Source organism: Enhydra lutris, unplaced genomic scaffold (genome assembly GCF_002288905.1).
Source record: "Enhydra lutris kenyoni isolate GAN:26980312 unplaced genomic scaffold, ASM228890v2 scaffoldscaffold45, whole genome shotgun sequence".
Lineage (NCBI taxonomy): Eukaryota > Metazoa > Chordata > Mammalia > Carnivora > Mustelidae > Enhydra > Enhydra lutris.
Window position 1 is genome coordinate 1,278,968 of NW_019154129.1, and position 14,110 is coordinate 1,293,077.

Here is a 14,110-nt window from a genome sequence, read left to right on the forward strand (position 1 = left end):
TCTGAGCCACCCAGGCGCCCCCTGAGCTCAGTTCTGACACTCACTGCCTGGAGTTAGCTCAGATCCCGCAGATGAAGGGCTCCATCCTCACCGACCGCCCCCATTTCAGGTGCCAGTTACAAGTCCCAAGGTGAATCCATACTTCTGACAAACCCAGCTATCAATCAGGGGGTCTCCTGACCTCTGCCTCAGGTTCCGTAATTTGCTAGAATTGCTCACAAAACTTAGGGAGACATTTTACTGTTTTTTGTTTGTTTGTTTTTTAAAGGATATAACTCAGGAGCAGCCAGATGGAAAGCAAAGCATAAGGCAAGGTATTGGGGGAGGGGCACAGGACCCTCTCGGGGTCCACCACCCTCCTAGTACCTTGATGTATTCACTAACTCAGAAGCTCTCTAAACACTGTTATTTAGGAATTTTTTTTTTTTAAATGGAAGTTTCATTACATAGACACAATTGATTAAACCGTTGGCCATTGGTGATTGAACTCAGCCTCTACTCTCTCCCCTCTCTAGAGGATGAGTTTTGGGGCCAAGAGAGTTCCAACCCTCTAATGTGCCTTTGTCTCTCTGGCAATCAGCCTTCCTCCTGAAGCTATCTGGGGACCCCCAGCCCTTAGTCATCTCATTAGCATCCAGAGGACACTCTTATCTTCCCCAGAAATTCCAAGGGTTTTAGGAGCTGCGTGCCAGAAACTGGGGACAGAAACCAAGTATGTGTTTCTTACTGTGTCACGGGGCAACTCTGCCACCTCCTCGCTGTGATGTCCAGCACACACCTTGGCCGTCCTCCGTCTCAGGTTACTCATGGGTACAGTGAGGATAATGCTAGTCTCTCTCCAGGGGCCTGCAGTACGGATTAAATGAGAAAATAAAGGAAAGGACTCAGAATCCCGTGCCTGGCACAGAATCACCCAGTAACATTGGATAATGTAGGAAGAAAAGGTTGAATTCCCTAGGGGTTGAATTCTGGGGAAAACTTCATTTAAGAGCAAAAGAAAGGGAATGAGAACAATGAAGACCAAGAATTGGAAGCTGGGAGGGAGCACGGTCATGCCAGTCGACAGGAATTTAAAGAAGAGCTTTTCCCCACTATAGAACTTCATGGGGGTGTCTGTTATGTCCCCGTTTTCCCCAAGAAGTTAGGTAATGAGGCCCAGAGGGGTTCAGCAGCAAGTCCAAGGCCACACAGGGAGTATGTGCTAGAGCTGGCCTTGAAATGTAGGACTGTGACCTCAGTCCTTTGCCTGATCTACCGCCGTGTTAGTTTCCTGGGACTGTGTCAAAAGTTCCCACAAATCGGGGGACGAGGCCACTGCAGCAGGAATTTATTTTTTCGTGGCTCTCTCGTGGTTCTGGAGTCTGGAAGTCCGACATCAAGGTGTTGGCGGGAGTTGGTTCCTTTCTGGAGGCATCAAGGGGGATCCCGTTCCATGACCTTCTCCTGGCTTCTGCTGGTGTGGCAGTCCTCGGTGCTCCTCGGCTTCCAGATGTATCACCTGACTCTGCTTCCGTTGTCATGCTGTGTTCTTCTCCATGTGTGTCTGTCTGCTTTTTTTTTTTTTTAAAGATTTTATTTATTTATTTATTTGTCAGAGAGAGAGAGAGAGAGAGAGAGAGACAGAGCGAGCGAGCACGGGCAGAGAGGCGGGCAGAGACAGAGAAGCAAGCTCCCTGCCAAGCAAGGAGCCCGATGTGGGACTCGATCCCAGAACGCTGGGATCATGACCTGAGCCGAAGGCAGCCACTCAACCAACTGAGCCACCCGTGTGTCTGTCTTCCTGTAATAACACCAGGGCCCATCCGATGCCAGGGTGGTCTTGTCTTAATTACAGATGACCAGACCCCCATGTCCCAGTAAGGTCATATTCACAGATGTCATGGGTTAGGGTTTCATCCTGTCTTTTGACGGAAACAGTCTAATGTGTAACAACTACCCTAACCCCAAATGCTAGGGCAGAAAAGAGGGGTGCGTGAGAACATGGAGTGTGCGGTCCCTCCCTGCAGAAATTATAGGACACGAAAAATCCAGGAGCCTCATAAAAGAGTCTGTTACGGGAGGTACTGGAGAAGCAGGTAAGCACAACATGAGTGGAAGAGGGAGTCGGAAGGAGAGGTGGCTTGAAACGGCAGAGGAGCAACGAGGTGCAGCCAGAGAAGTCCTTTTAAAACGTTAGATCTAATTAGGTGACTCCCTGCCTAAAGCCTTCTGTGGCTCCCTGTTTCTCAGGTGAGTCCATACTCCTCACCTGGCGACAAAGCAGGAACTAACCTGTCTTCTGCCCCAGCCTCAGGTCTGCACCAACCCCTCACCCCAGGCCCCCTTACCCCGTCACTTGTCTATATTGGCCGTTTGGGTTATTGTGTGTGCCTGTTCCTTGGCCCTCTGACCCCTGTCCCTACTTCTGCAGGGGGTGTCTTGGGAAGGTCACTTCCCACAGCGCTCTTTTATTCTTCGGAGCACACACCACAGTGCTAATGAAGTCATCCCATATCCATTAGTCATGCATGGTAATTAATTAAATAATGCTCACTGTCAGGAACTGCATTACAGGGACCTTGACTGTCGTGCTCATTGCTGTCCTCTGTGTCTAGCACCATCAGGATAATCATGGAGCACCCACTGCGTGCCAGCCCTGTGCCCTCCATGTGGTGGATGCTCTGTAAATAACTACTCATGGGACTCTTGGGCTGGACCCGAGGTTGGGAGATGATGGTGAGACCCAGAGAAGCAGAGAGGGACATGCTGCACAGAAGTGGAATGAGTAGATGGAAGAAGGGTCTGAGGACTGGGCTGTGCTGGCTCAAAAGCCCTCCCTTACGAATGGATCAGGAAGATGTGGTCCATACACACGATGGAGTATGATGCCTCCATCAAAAAGGATGGATACCCAACTTTTGTAGCAACATGGACAGGACTGGAAGAGATTATGCTGAGTGAAACAAGTCAAGCAGAGAGAGTCAATTATCATATGGTTTCACTTATTTGTGGAGCATAACAAACAGCATGGAGGACAAGGGGAGATGGAGAGGAGAAGGGAGTTGAGGGAAATTGGAAGGGGAGGTGAACCATGAGAGACTATGGACTCTGAAAAATAATCTGAGGGTTTTGAAGGGGTGGGGGGTGGGAGGTTGTGGGATCCAGGTGGTGGGTATTGGAGAGGGCATGGATTGCATGGAGCACTGGGTGTGGTGCAAAAATAATGAATACCGTTACGCTGAAAAAATAAAAAATTAAAAAAAAAAAAAAAAAGCCCTCCCTTAGGGGCGCCTGGGTGGTTCAGTGGGTTAAAGCCTGAACCTTCGGCTCAGGTCGTGATCCCAGGGCCCTGGATTCAAGCCCCGCATCGGGCTCTCTGCTTGGCAGGGAGCCTGCTTCCCCCTCTCTCTCTGCCTGCTTCTCTGCCTACTTGTGATCTCTGTCTGTCAAATAAATAAATAAAATCTTTAAAAAAAAAAAAAAGCCCTCCCTTAGCTGGTAGAACTTCTCTCCGCCCTTGTCAGTGAGTGCCCTGGCCCATCCTGGCCGCTGCTCCTTCTGCTTGAGGGGGACTCTCCCTAATGTCATTTGTATCCACTTTTAGTCCTTTGTTACAGACACTGGGTGGCTGGAGACAAGCTTCATGCTGTCCTTTCCAGTTTGGGTTGATACCGTTGCATGTTCTAGAGCAATCTCTCTTCGAACAAACATCTTGGCTATAAGATGTTCAGTAGGAGCTCAATTTACAATAGAGTCAGGATATCGCTCTTGAGATGCTTGAGTGGATCTGTAGTACGTTGACTGAATTTAGATGGCCATTGAATGCTAGACCCAAACTCCGTATCTTTCCGTTGAGCTTCTCTCCTGTCTTCTCTGGAAGGTTTAGCTTCATTTGCAGGATATAAACAAACATTTCTCTGTGTCAGCATTCATCAGGACTCTGTCTGTACAGAGTAATGTAAAATCACTACCCTCAAGGAGGTCATTGTCTTGTGGGGCAGAAAGACAGGAGGAAAGATGGTTACTGCCTCAAAAATGAAAACAGAGCCTTACCTCACACCATACACCAAAACCAAGTCCAGATGGTCCAAGGACTTAGATTTGAAAGGCCAAACCTTTAGAAGGAAAAGAAGGAGACTATTTTTACAACTTGAGCATAGCAAAGCATTTCTAAAAAAGTCATTAAGCACAAGCCATGGAAGAAGACATTGGGTGCATTCTACCACATTAAAATTCTGCACTCGGCTCATCAGAAAATATGGTTAAAAAAATTAAAAGTCAAGCCACAAACTGGGAAAATATATTTGCTATACACACGTATTAGGTTGCTAGGGCTGTTGTAACAAAGTACTAAAAACGAGCTGAGTGGCTTCAGCAACAGAAATTTACTGTCTCACAGTTTTGGAGGCTAGCTAGCAGTTCAAGATCCAGATGTCAGCAGGGACATGATCCCTCTGAGGGTTCTAGGAAGGATCTGCTGGAGTCCTCTCTCCTGGTTTCTGATAATTCCACGGCTTTTGGAAACATAACTTAATTCTTCGCATAGCTCTCCTCTAATGTGCATGCATGTCTGTGTCCAGTTTCTCTCTTTTATAAAGATACTGGTCATACTGGATTAAAGGCCCATCCTACTCCCATAGGACTTCATCCTACGTAATTCCATCTGTAAGGATGCTATTTCCAAATAAAGTCACATTCTGAGATCCTGGGGGTTGGGACTTAAATATGAATATTTGGTTGTGGGGGTAGGGCGACACACAACTCAACCCATAACAACACATAACCTATGGGTAATATAGTATCCATAATATTTAAAGGCCTTTTTGTAAATTAATAAGAGAAAGACAAATACCCAACAGAAAAATGGGCCCAAAGAAATGAACAGGGTTTTCATGAAAGAGAAAGTATAAAGAGCTGATGAACATGAAGGTGGCCAGGGAAATACAAACTAAATCCAGAATAAGATTTCCAGGGGGCAGGAATAATTAGAAAGCTTTACTGTAACAGACAGATACAGTCCAGTCTGAAATATATATTACCAGGCACGCCGTGGGCATACAGAGGGGAATTGAACTCACCCAGAAAGAACGTCAACGTTTCCGTGCAAAAGAGGAAATGCAGTTAAATCAGTATATGACTAGATAGTCATTCAAACAAAATATTTTAGCAGCCCGACTGATCCCATGCCCGGTCAAAATGTTAGTATTCAGTCCTGGTGGCTTTGTGGGGAGACTTCTGTCCCATCCTTCTGCTGGTCGTCATGAAATTAAGTTCAGCCCTTTGGGCTGGTCTTGCAGTTCATACTGAGCAGCAGAAAAATATCAGCAGAAAAACATTTTTGATATATCTTGATCTACTCTTTGACCCCATAATACCACTAGTGGGTTTTATTCGAAGGATGTAATCTGGGGGCTTGGGTGGCTCAGTCAGTTAAGTGTCTGCCTTTGGTTTGGGTCATGATCCCAGGGTCCTGGAATCAAGCCTCACATTGGGCTCTTTGCTCTGTGGGGAGCCTGCTTCTCCCTCTGCCTCTGCCCCTCCCCCTGCTTGTACTCTCTCTCATGCTCTCTCTCAAATAAATAAATAAAAATCTTTTTTTAAAAAAGGATATAATCTAAAAGAAGAGTTTAGTGGCCAATTTTAGGTCATTTAATGCCCATTTAGGTCATTAAAAATAACCTAAGTACCTAGCAATAGGAAAATGGTTAAAAGTACAGTATTTTAGCCTAATGGAATATTCTGTGTAGACATTAAAAATGAAACTAATGGGGCGCCTGGCTGGCTCAGTGGGTAGAGCATGTGACTCTTGATCTCAGGGTCATGAGTTCAAGCCCCATGTTGGGCATAGAACTCAAGAATGAATGAATGATGGGGTGCATGGGTGGCTCAGTTGTTCGGCTCAGCTCATGATCCCAGGGTCCTGGGATCGAGCCTCATATCGGGCTCTCTGCTTAGTGGGAAGCCTGCTTCTCCCTCTCCCACTCCCCCTGCTTGTGTTCCCTCTCTCACTGTCTCTCTCTCTCTCAAATAATAAGATCTTTAAAAGAAAAAAAAGAATGAATGAATGAATAAGATACTTATGATGTCTAGGTGCTAACGTGAGAAACAAGCATGTCTGTTCATTTAAGTTTGGGGGGTGGTTCAGAATGTGCCTGTGTCATCAGTGCAGTTATGCAAGTAATATTTTTGTGTATTGATAGGGACTGCGGAAGAATTCCAAAGGGGACAGGGTGGAGGCAACAGAGACTAGAGGGCGTGACGCAGTGTGGCTGGGATGATCATTGGAGTTTTGCTTTTTTAAAAATCCATTCCTATTTTAATGTTGTTCATGCAGTAAGTGAAGAGACAAAAGATTTCTCGCGACCCGTGAGAACAAAGATGGGGAAGCACAGAGCAGCCTTGTTTGGACCTCGTGGAAAGTGACATCTGGAAGCCTCTGCTAGGCATGTGAGAGCCCGAGCACCATTTCGAATGTCCGATGACATCTATCTCGTGATAGATGTTGGAGGACGTCTACCAGGAGAGCCAGGCTATTGTTTTTCACAGAAAGTGTCCTTTGTCCCAGATGGTTTTCTTTGAGTTTCTTTTTATTGATTAGAACCTAGTGGTTTTCAAAGGCTGTGGGGCTGAGGGGTGAGGGGGGGAGGATTTTTGTCTGTGTAGAGAGCAGAGCAGCATTTGTACAAGCTGCTTGTAAGGGCTTGTAGGATGGCTTCTGGTTTCATTTGAGTAATTTACAGATGGTCTATTTTGGTTCTCCCAAGCCCACCCCATGTGGTTCAACCAAATTAAGCACATCAGGCTCTTCAAAAAGGAAACCGGGACTGTTTATTTGTGACATGGCGTTAAAATGGGAAAAGGGAGAAATGGCACCTGTCACCCAGTTTCTTCTCCCAACACAGCTTCAGTTCTCTTGAGGTTGAGTAGGGCAGGCAACAGACCCAGGGGGGGACCCCGCTTCAGACCGTGACGTGGTGGTGGTGACCCTCCACAGAGGGGCCGTGGAGCCTGTTCTTTTTTTCTTTTTCTTTTTTTTTTTTTGAATTAACATATAATGTATTATTTTCCCCAGGGGTACAGGTCTGTGAATCTTCAGGCTTACACGTTTCACAGCACTCACCATAGCACATACCCTCCCCAATATCCATAACCCAGCCACCTTATCCCTACTCCCCCACCCCCAGCAACCCTCAGTTTGTTTTGTGAGATTGAGTCTTTTATTGTTTGTCTCCTTCCCAATCCCGTCTTGTTTCATTTTTTCCCTCCATACCCCCCCGACCCCTCACCCTGCCTCTCAAATTCCTCGTATCAGAGAGATCAGATGATAATTATCTTTCTCGGATTGACTTATTTCACTTAGCATAATACCCCCTAGTTCCACCCACGTCGTTGCAAATGGCAAGATTTTGGGGGGGTTTTGATGGCTGCATAATATTCCATCTCTCTCTCTCACACACACACACATACATACATATACATATACATATATATACACATACATATCATATCTTCTTTATCCATTCATCTGTTGATGGACATCTAGGTTCTTTGTACAGTGTGGCTATTGTGGACATTGCTGCTATAAACATTCGGGTGCACGTGCCCCTTTGGATCACTACATTTGTATCTTTAGGGTAAATACCCAGTAGTGCAATTATGAGTCATAGGGTAGCTCTATTTTAAACTTTTTGAGGAACCTCCATGCTGTTTTCCAGAGTGACTGCACCAGCCTGCATTCCCACCAACAGTGTAGGAGGGGTCCCCTTTCTCTGCATCCTCACTAACATCTGTCATTTCCTGACCTGTTAGTTTTAGCCATTCTGTCTGGTGTGAGGTGATACCTCACTGCAGTTTTGATTTGTATTTCCCTGATGCCAAGTGATGTTGAGCACTTTTTCATGTGTCTGCTGGCCATTTGGATGTCTTCTTTGCAGAAGTGTCTGTTCATATCTTCTGCCCATTTCTTGATTGGATTATTTGTTCTTTGGGTGTTGAGTTTGATAAGTTCTTTATGGATTTTGGATACTAGCTCTTTATCTGATATGTCGTTTGCAAATGTCTTCTCTCTGTCAGTTGTCTTTTGGTTTTGTTGACTGTTTCCTAGCTGTGCAAAAGCTCTTGATCTTGATGAAGTCTCAATAGTACATTTTTGCCCTTGCTTCCCTTGCCTTTGGCGATATTTCTATGAAGAAGTTGCTGTGGCTGAAGTCAAAGAGGTTATTGCCTGTGTTCTCCTCAAGGATTTTGATGGATTTCTGTCTCATATTGAGGTCTTTCATCCATTTTGAGTCTATTTTTGTGTGTGGTATAAGGAAACGGTCCAGTTCTATTCTTCTGCATGTGGCTGTCCAATTTTCCCAACACCATTTGTTGAAGAGACTGTCTTTTTTCCATTGGACATTCTTTCCCCCTTTGTCGAAGATTAGTTGACCATGGAGTTGAGGGTCCATTTCTGAGTTGTCTATTCTGTTCCATTGATCTATGTGTCTGTTTTTGTGCCAGTACCATACTGTACTGATGATTACAGCTTTGTAATAGAGCTTGAAGTCTGGAATCGTGATGCCACCACCTTTGGCTTTCTTTTTCAACATTCCTCTGGCTATTTGAGGTCTTTTCTGGTTCCATATAAATTTTAGGATTATTTGTTCCATTTCTTTGAAAAATTTGATGGTATTTTGATAGGAATTGCATTAAATGTGTAGATTGCTCTGGATAGCATAGACATTTTCACAATATTTGTTATTCCAATCCATGAGTATGGAATGTTTCTAAGTTTCTTTGTGTCTTCCTCAGTTGCTTTCATGAGTACTTTATAGTTTTATGAGTATAGATTCTTTGCCTCTTTGGTTAGATTTATTCCTAGGTATCTTATGGGTTTGAGTGCAATTGTAAATGGGACCAACTATTTAATTTCTCTTTCTTCTGTTTTGTTGTTGGTGTATAGAAATGCAACTGATTTCTGTGCATTGATTTTATATCCTGACACTTTACTGAATTCCTGTATGAGTCCTAACAGTTTTGGAGTGGAGTCTTTTGGGTTTTACACATAAAGTATCATATCACCTGCAAAGAGTGAGAGTTTGACTTCTTCTTTGCCAGTTTGGATGCCTTTAATTTCTTTTTGTTTTCTGATTGCCGAGGCTAGGACTTGTAGTTCTATGTTAAATAGCAGTGGTGATAGTGGACATCCCTGCCGTGATCCTGACCTTGGGGGAAAAGCTCTCAGTTTTTCCCCGTTGAGAATGATAACTCTCGTGAGTTTTTCATAGATAGCTTTGATGGTATTGAGTTATGTAACCTCTATCCCTACACTTTGAAGAGTTTTGATCAAGAAAGGATGCTGTCCTTTGTCAAATGCTTTTCAGGGGGCGCCTGGGTAGCTCAGTGGGTTAAAGCCTCTGCCTTCGGCTCAGGTCATGATCCCAGGGTCCTGGGATCGAGCCCCGCATTGGGCTCTCTGCTCAGCGGGGAGCCTGCTTCCCTTCCTCTCTCTCTGCTTGCCTCTGCCTACTGTGATCTCTGTCTGTCAAATAAATAAATAAAATCTTTTTAAAAAAATGCTTTTCCGCATCTATTGAGAGTATCATATGGTTCTTGTTCTTTCTTTGATTAATGTATTGTATCACATTGATTGATTTGGAGATGTTGAATCAACCTTGCAGCCCAGGAATAAATCCCACTTGGTCATGGTGAATAATCCTTTTAGTGTACTGTTGGATCCTATTGGCTAGTATTTTGGTGAGAATTTTTGCATCCTTATTCATCAAGGATATTGGTCTCTAATTCTCCTTTTTGGTGGGGTCTTTGTCTGGTTTTGGGATCAAGGTAATGCTGGCCTCATAAAATGAGTTTGGAAGTTTTCCTTCCATTTCTATTTTTTGGAACAGTTTCAGGAGAATAGGTATTAATTCTTCTTTAAATGCTTGGTAGAGGGGCACCTGGGTGGCTCAGTGGGTTAAGCCTCTGCCTTCGGCTTGGGTCATGATCTCGGGGTCCTGGGATCGAGCCCCACATCGGGTTCTCTGCTCGGCGGAGAGCCTGCTTCCTCTTCTCTCTCTGCCTGCCTACTGTGATCTCTCTCTCTCTGTGTCAAATAAATAAATAAAATCTTTTTTTAAAAAATTATTTTTAAATAAATAAATGCTTGGTAGAATTCCCCTGGGAAGCTGTCTGGCCCTGGGCTCTTGTTTATTGGGAGATTTTTTTTTAATATTTTATTTATTTATTCGACAGAGAGAGAGATGACAAGTAGGCAGAGAGGCAGGCAGAGAGAGAGAGAAAGGAGGGGAAGCAGGCTTCCTGCTGAGCAGAGAGCCCGATGCGGGGCTCGATCCTAGGACCCTGGGATCATGACCTGAGCCGAAGGCAGAGGCCCAACCCACTGAGCCACCCAGGCGCCCCTATTGGGAGATTTTTAATGACTGCTTCAATCTCCTTACTGGTTATGGGGCTGTACAGATTTTCTATTTCTTCCTGGTTCAGTTTTGGTAGTTTATACGTCTCTAGAAATGCATCCATTTCTTCCAGATTGTCAGATTTGCTGGCGTATAGTTGCTCATAATATGTTCTTATAATTGTTTGTATTTCTTTGGTGTTGGTTGTGATCTCTCCTCTTTCATTCATGATTTTATTAATTTGGGTCTTTTCTCTTTTCTTTTTGATAAGTATGGCCAGGGGTTTATCAATCCTATTAATTATTTTAAAGAACCAGCTCCTAGTTTCATTGATTTGTTCTGCTGTTCTTTTGGTTTTTATTTCATTGATTTCTGCTCTGATCTCCATTATTTCTCTTCTTCTTCTGGGTTTAAGCTTTTTTTGGTGTTCTTCCTCCAGCTCCTTTAGGTGTAGGTTTAGGTTGTGTACTTGAGACCTTTCTTGTTTCTTGAGAAAGGCTTGTATTGCTATATCCTTTCCTCTCAGGACTGCCTTTGCTATGTCCCAAAGATTTTGAACAGTTGTGTTTTTTTCATTTTCATTTGTTTCCATGAATTTTTAAAATTCTTCTTTAATTTCCTGGTTGACCCATTTATTTCTTAGTAGGATGCTCTTTAGCCTCCATGTATTTGAGTTCTTTCCAGCTTTCCTCTTGTGATTGAGTTCTAGTTTCAAAGCATTGTGGTCTGAAAATATGCAGGGAATGATCCCAATCTTTTGGTACCAGTTGAGACCTGATCTGTGACCCAGGTTGTGATCTATTCTGGAGAATGTTCCATGTGCACTAGAGAAAAATGTGTATTCACTTGTTTTGGGATGGAATGTTCTAAATGTATCTGTGATGTCCATCTGGTCCAGTGTATCATTTAAAGCCTTTATTTCCTTGTTGATCTTTTGCTTAGATGTTCTGTCCATTTTAGTGAGGGGGGTGTTAATGTCCCCTACTATTATTGTATTACTGTTGATGTGTTTCTTTGATGTTGTTATGACTTGGTTTGTATAATTGGCTGCTCCCATGTTAGGGGCATAGATATTTAAAATTGTTAGATCTTCTTGTTGGACAGACCCTTTAAGTATGATATAGTGTTCTTCCTCATCTCTTAATATGGTCTTTGGCTTAAAATCTAATTTATCTGATATTAGGATTGCCACCTCAGCTTTCTTTTGATGACCAGTAGCACAGTAAACTGTTTTCCACCCCCTCACTTTAAATCTGGATGTGTCTTTGGGTCTAAAATGAGTTTCTTGTAGACAGCATATTGATGGGTCTTGTTTTTTTTTTTTTTTAATCCATTCTGATACCTTGTGTCTTTTGATTGGGGCATTTAGCCCATTTACATTCAGGGTAACTATTGAAAGATAAGCATTTAGTGCCATTGTATTGCCTATAAGATGACTGTTACTGTGTATTGTCTCTGTTCCTTTCTGGTCTGTTACTTTTAGGCTGTCTCTTTGCTAAAGGACCTCTTTCAATATTTCCTGTAGGGCTGGTTTGGTGTTTGCAAATTCTTTTAGTTTTTGTTCATCCTGGAAGCCTTTTATCTCTCCTTCTAGTTTCAATGACAGGCTACCTGGATATAGTGTTCTTGCTGCATATTTTTCTCGTTTAGTGCTCTGAATATATCATGCCAGACTTTTCTGGCCTGCCAGGTCTCTGTACTGCCAATCTAATATTTCTAACGTTGTATGTTACAGACCTCTTGTCCCAAGCTGCTTTCAGGATTTTCTCTTTGTCACTGAGACTTCTAAGTTTTACTATTAGATGACAGGGTGTGGACCTATTTTTATTGATTTTGAGTGGGGTTCTCTGTGCCTCCTGGATTTTGATGCTTGTTCCCTTCGCCCAATTAGGGAAATTCTCTACTGTAATTTGCTCCAATATGCCTTCTGCTCCTCTCCCTTTTTATTCTTCTTCTGGGATCCCAATTACTCTAATACTGTTTTGTCTTATGGTATCACTTAGTTCTCGAGTTCTCCCCTCATGGTCCAGTAGTTGTTTGTCTCTCTTTTGCTCAGCTTCTTTATTCTCCATCATTTGGTCTGCTATATCACTAATTCTCTCTTCTGCCTCATTTATCGTAGCAGTAAGAGCCTCCATTTTTTATTGCACCTCATTAATAACTTTTAAAATTTTAACTTGGTTAGATTTTAGTTCTTTTATTTCTCCTGAAAGGGATTTTTTTCTCCAGAAAGGGATTCTCTGATATCTTCCATGCTTTTTTTGAGCCCAGCTAGCACCTTGGTAATCATCATTCTGAACTCTAGTTCTGATGTATTACTAATGTCCATATTGATTAGTTCCCTAGCTTTCGGTACTGCATCTTGTTCCCTTTTTTTTGGAGTGAGTTTTTCCACCTTGTCATTTCATCCAGATAAGAATAGATGAATGAGAGAACAAAATACTAAAAGGGTAGTAATGACCCCAGAAAAATATACAAAACCAAATCAGAAGAGACTCAAAACCAGGGGGGAGAAGAAAGGGGGAAAAAAAGAAAAGAAATTTCATATATATATATATATATGAAATTTCATATATATATATGTGTATATATATATATATATATATATATATATATATATATATATATATTAGATTGGTGAATAAAACAGAGGCCACAGGCTTGCTTTTGGGTGTATTTTGGTCTGTGAGAAGAAATTTAAAAAAAAAAGAAATTACCTTCCAAAATTTTAAAGAAAGAAAAACTTACATATATATAAATAAGGGTAAACACGATGAAAGGATGAAATAGCACTGTAAAGATGAAAATTTAAAAAATTCTAAAAAAGGAATTGATAAGAAGTTGGTTGAAAAAAGGAAAAGAAAAAAAGAAGAAAGAATGTGATCAGGCTGGAGACTAGAACAAAGCCATGTGCTAGATTTAGGGTATATTTTGATTTATTAGAAGAAATTGTATCCCAAAATTTTAAAGAAAAAAAAAACTTCTATGTATAGAAAAAATAAGATTAAATACAATGAAGGGATAAAATATGAGTATAACAATGAAAACTAAAAATTTTTAAAAAGGTATTGATAAGATAAAATAGTTTTAAAAATGTTAAAATAGGAAAGAGGAAAAATTAAGAAAAATAGAATAAGAAAAAATTTTTAAAAATTAACTTTAAAAGACTAGAGGATTGTGGGGAAAAAAAGCCATGAATTCTGTGTGTTGCTTTCCTGTATCTCTGGAGTTCTGCAGTTCTCATTGATTGATAAACTTAGTCTTGGCTGCATGTTCTTGCTGATCTTCTGTGGGAGGGGCCTGTTGTAGTGATTCTCAAATGTCTTTGCCCGAGGTGGAATTGCACCGCCCTTGCCAGGGGCCGGGCTAAGCATCTGCTTAGGTTCCCTCTTGGAGCTTTTGTTCCCTGAACGCTTTCCATAGAGCTCTGGAGGACGGGAATGAAAATGGCAGCCTCCCATTCTCCGCCTGTAGGAGCTGAGAGCTCGGGGCCCCACTCCTTAGTGCGCTCTCAGAGAGAAAAGGGCTCAATCCCTCCCCTCGTCTCCGTGGTCTCCAGCTGCGCTCCGAGCTCACCTGGCCTGTGACTGAGAGTTCCTATCTCTGGCGCATGGCCCCATTTGGAGTCTCCAAACCCAGCAGATCCCTGCAGCTCGCTCCTGTAGCGCTTCTCCCAGAGGAGGAAGGTGAGTCTCCCCAGATCTGCCACTTGTCATTGGGGGGCTCCCTGCCTAAAG

At 42.8% G+C, this 14,110-nt stretch overlaps 1 protein-coding gene and 1 non-coding gene across 4 annotated transcripts in view; both read left to right on the forward strand.

Moving 5' to 3' along the window:
- Positions 1-14,110, forward strand: part of LOC111156106 (synaptotagmin 17) — an 85,262-nt gene that overhangs the window by 30,789 nt on the left and 40,363 nt on the right. The gene's annotated exons all lie outside the window — the stretch shown is intronic.
- Positions 5,752-5,824, forward strand: TRNAK-CUU. The gene has a single exon. It is a non-coding gene; the product is annotated as a tRNA-Lys (tRNA).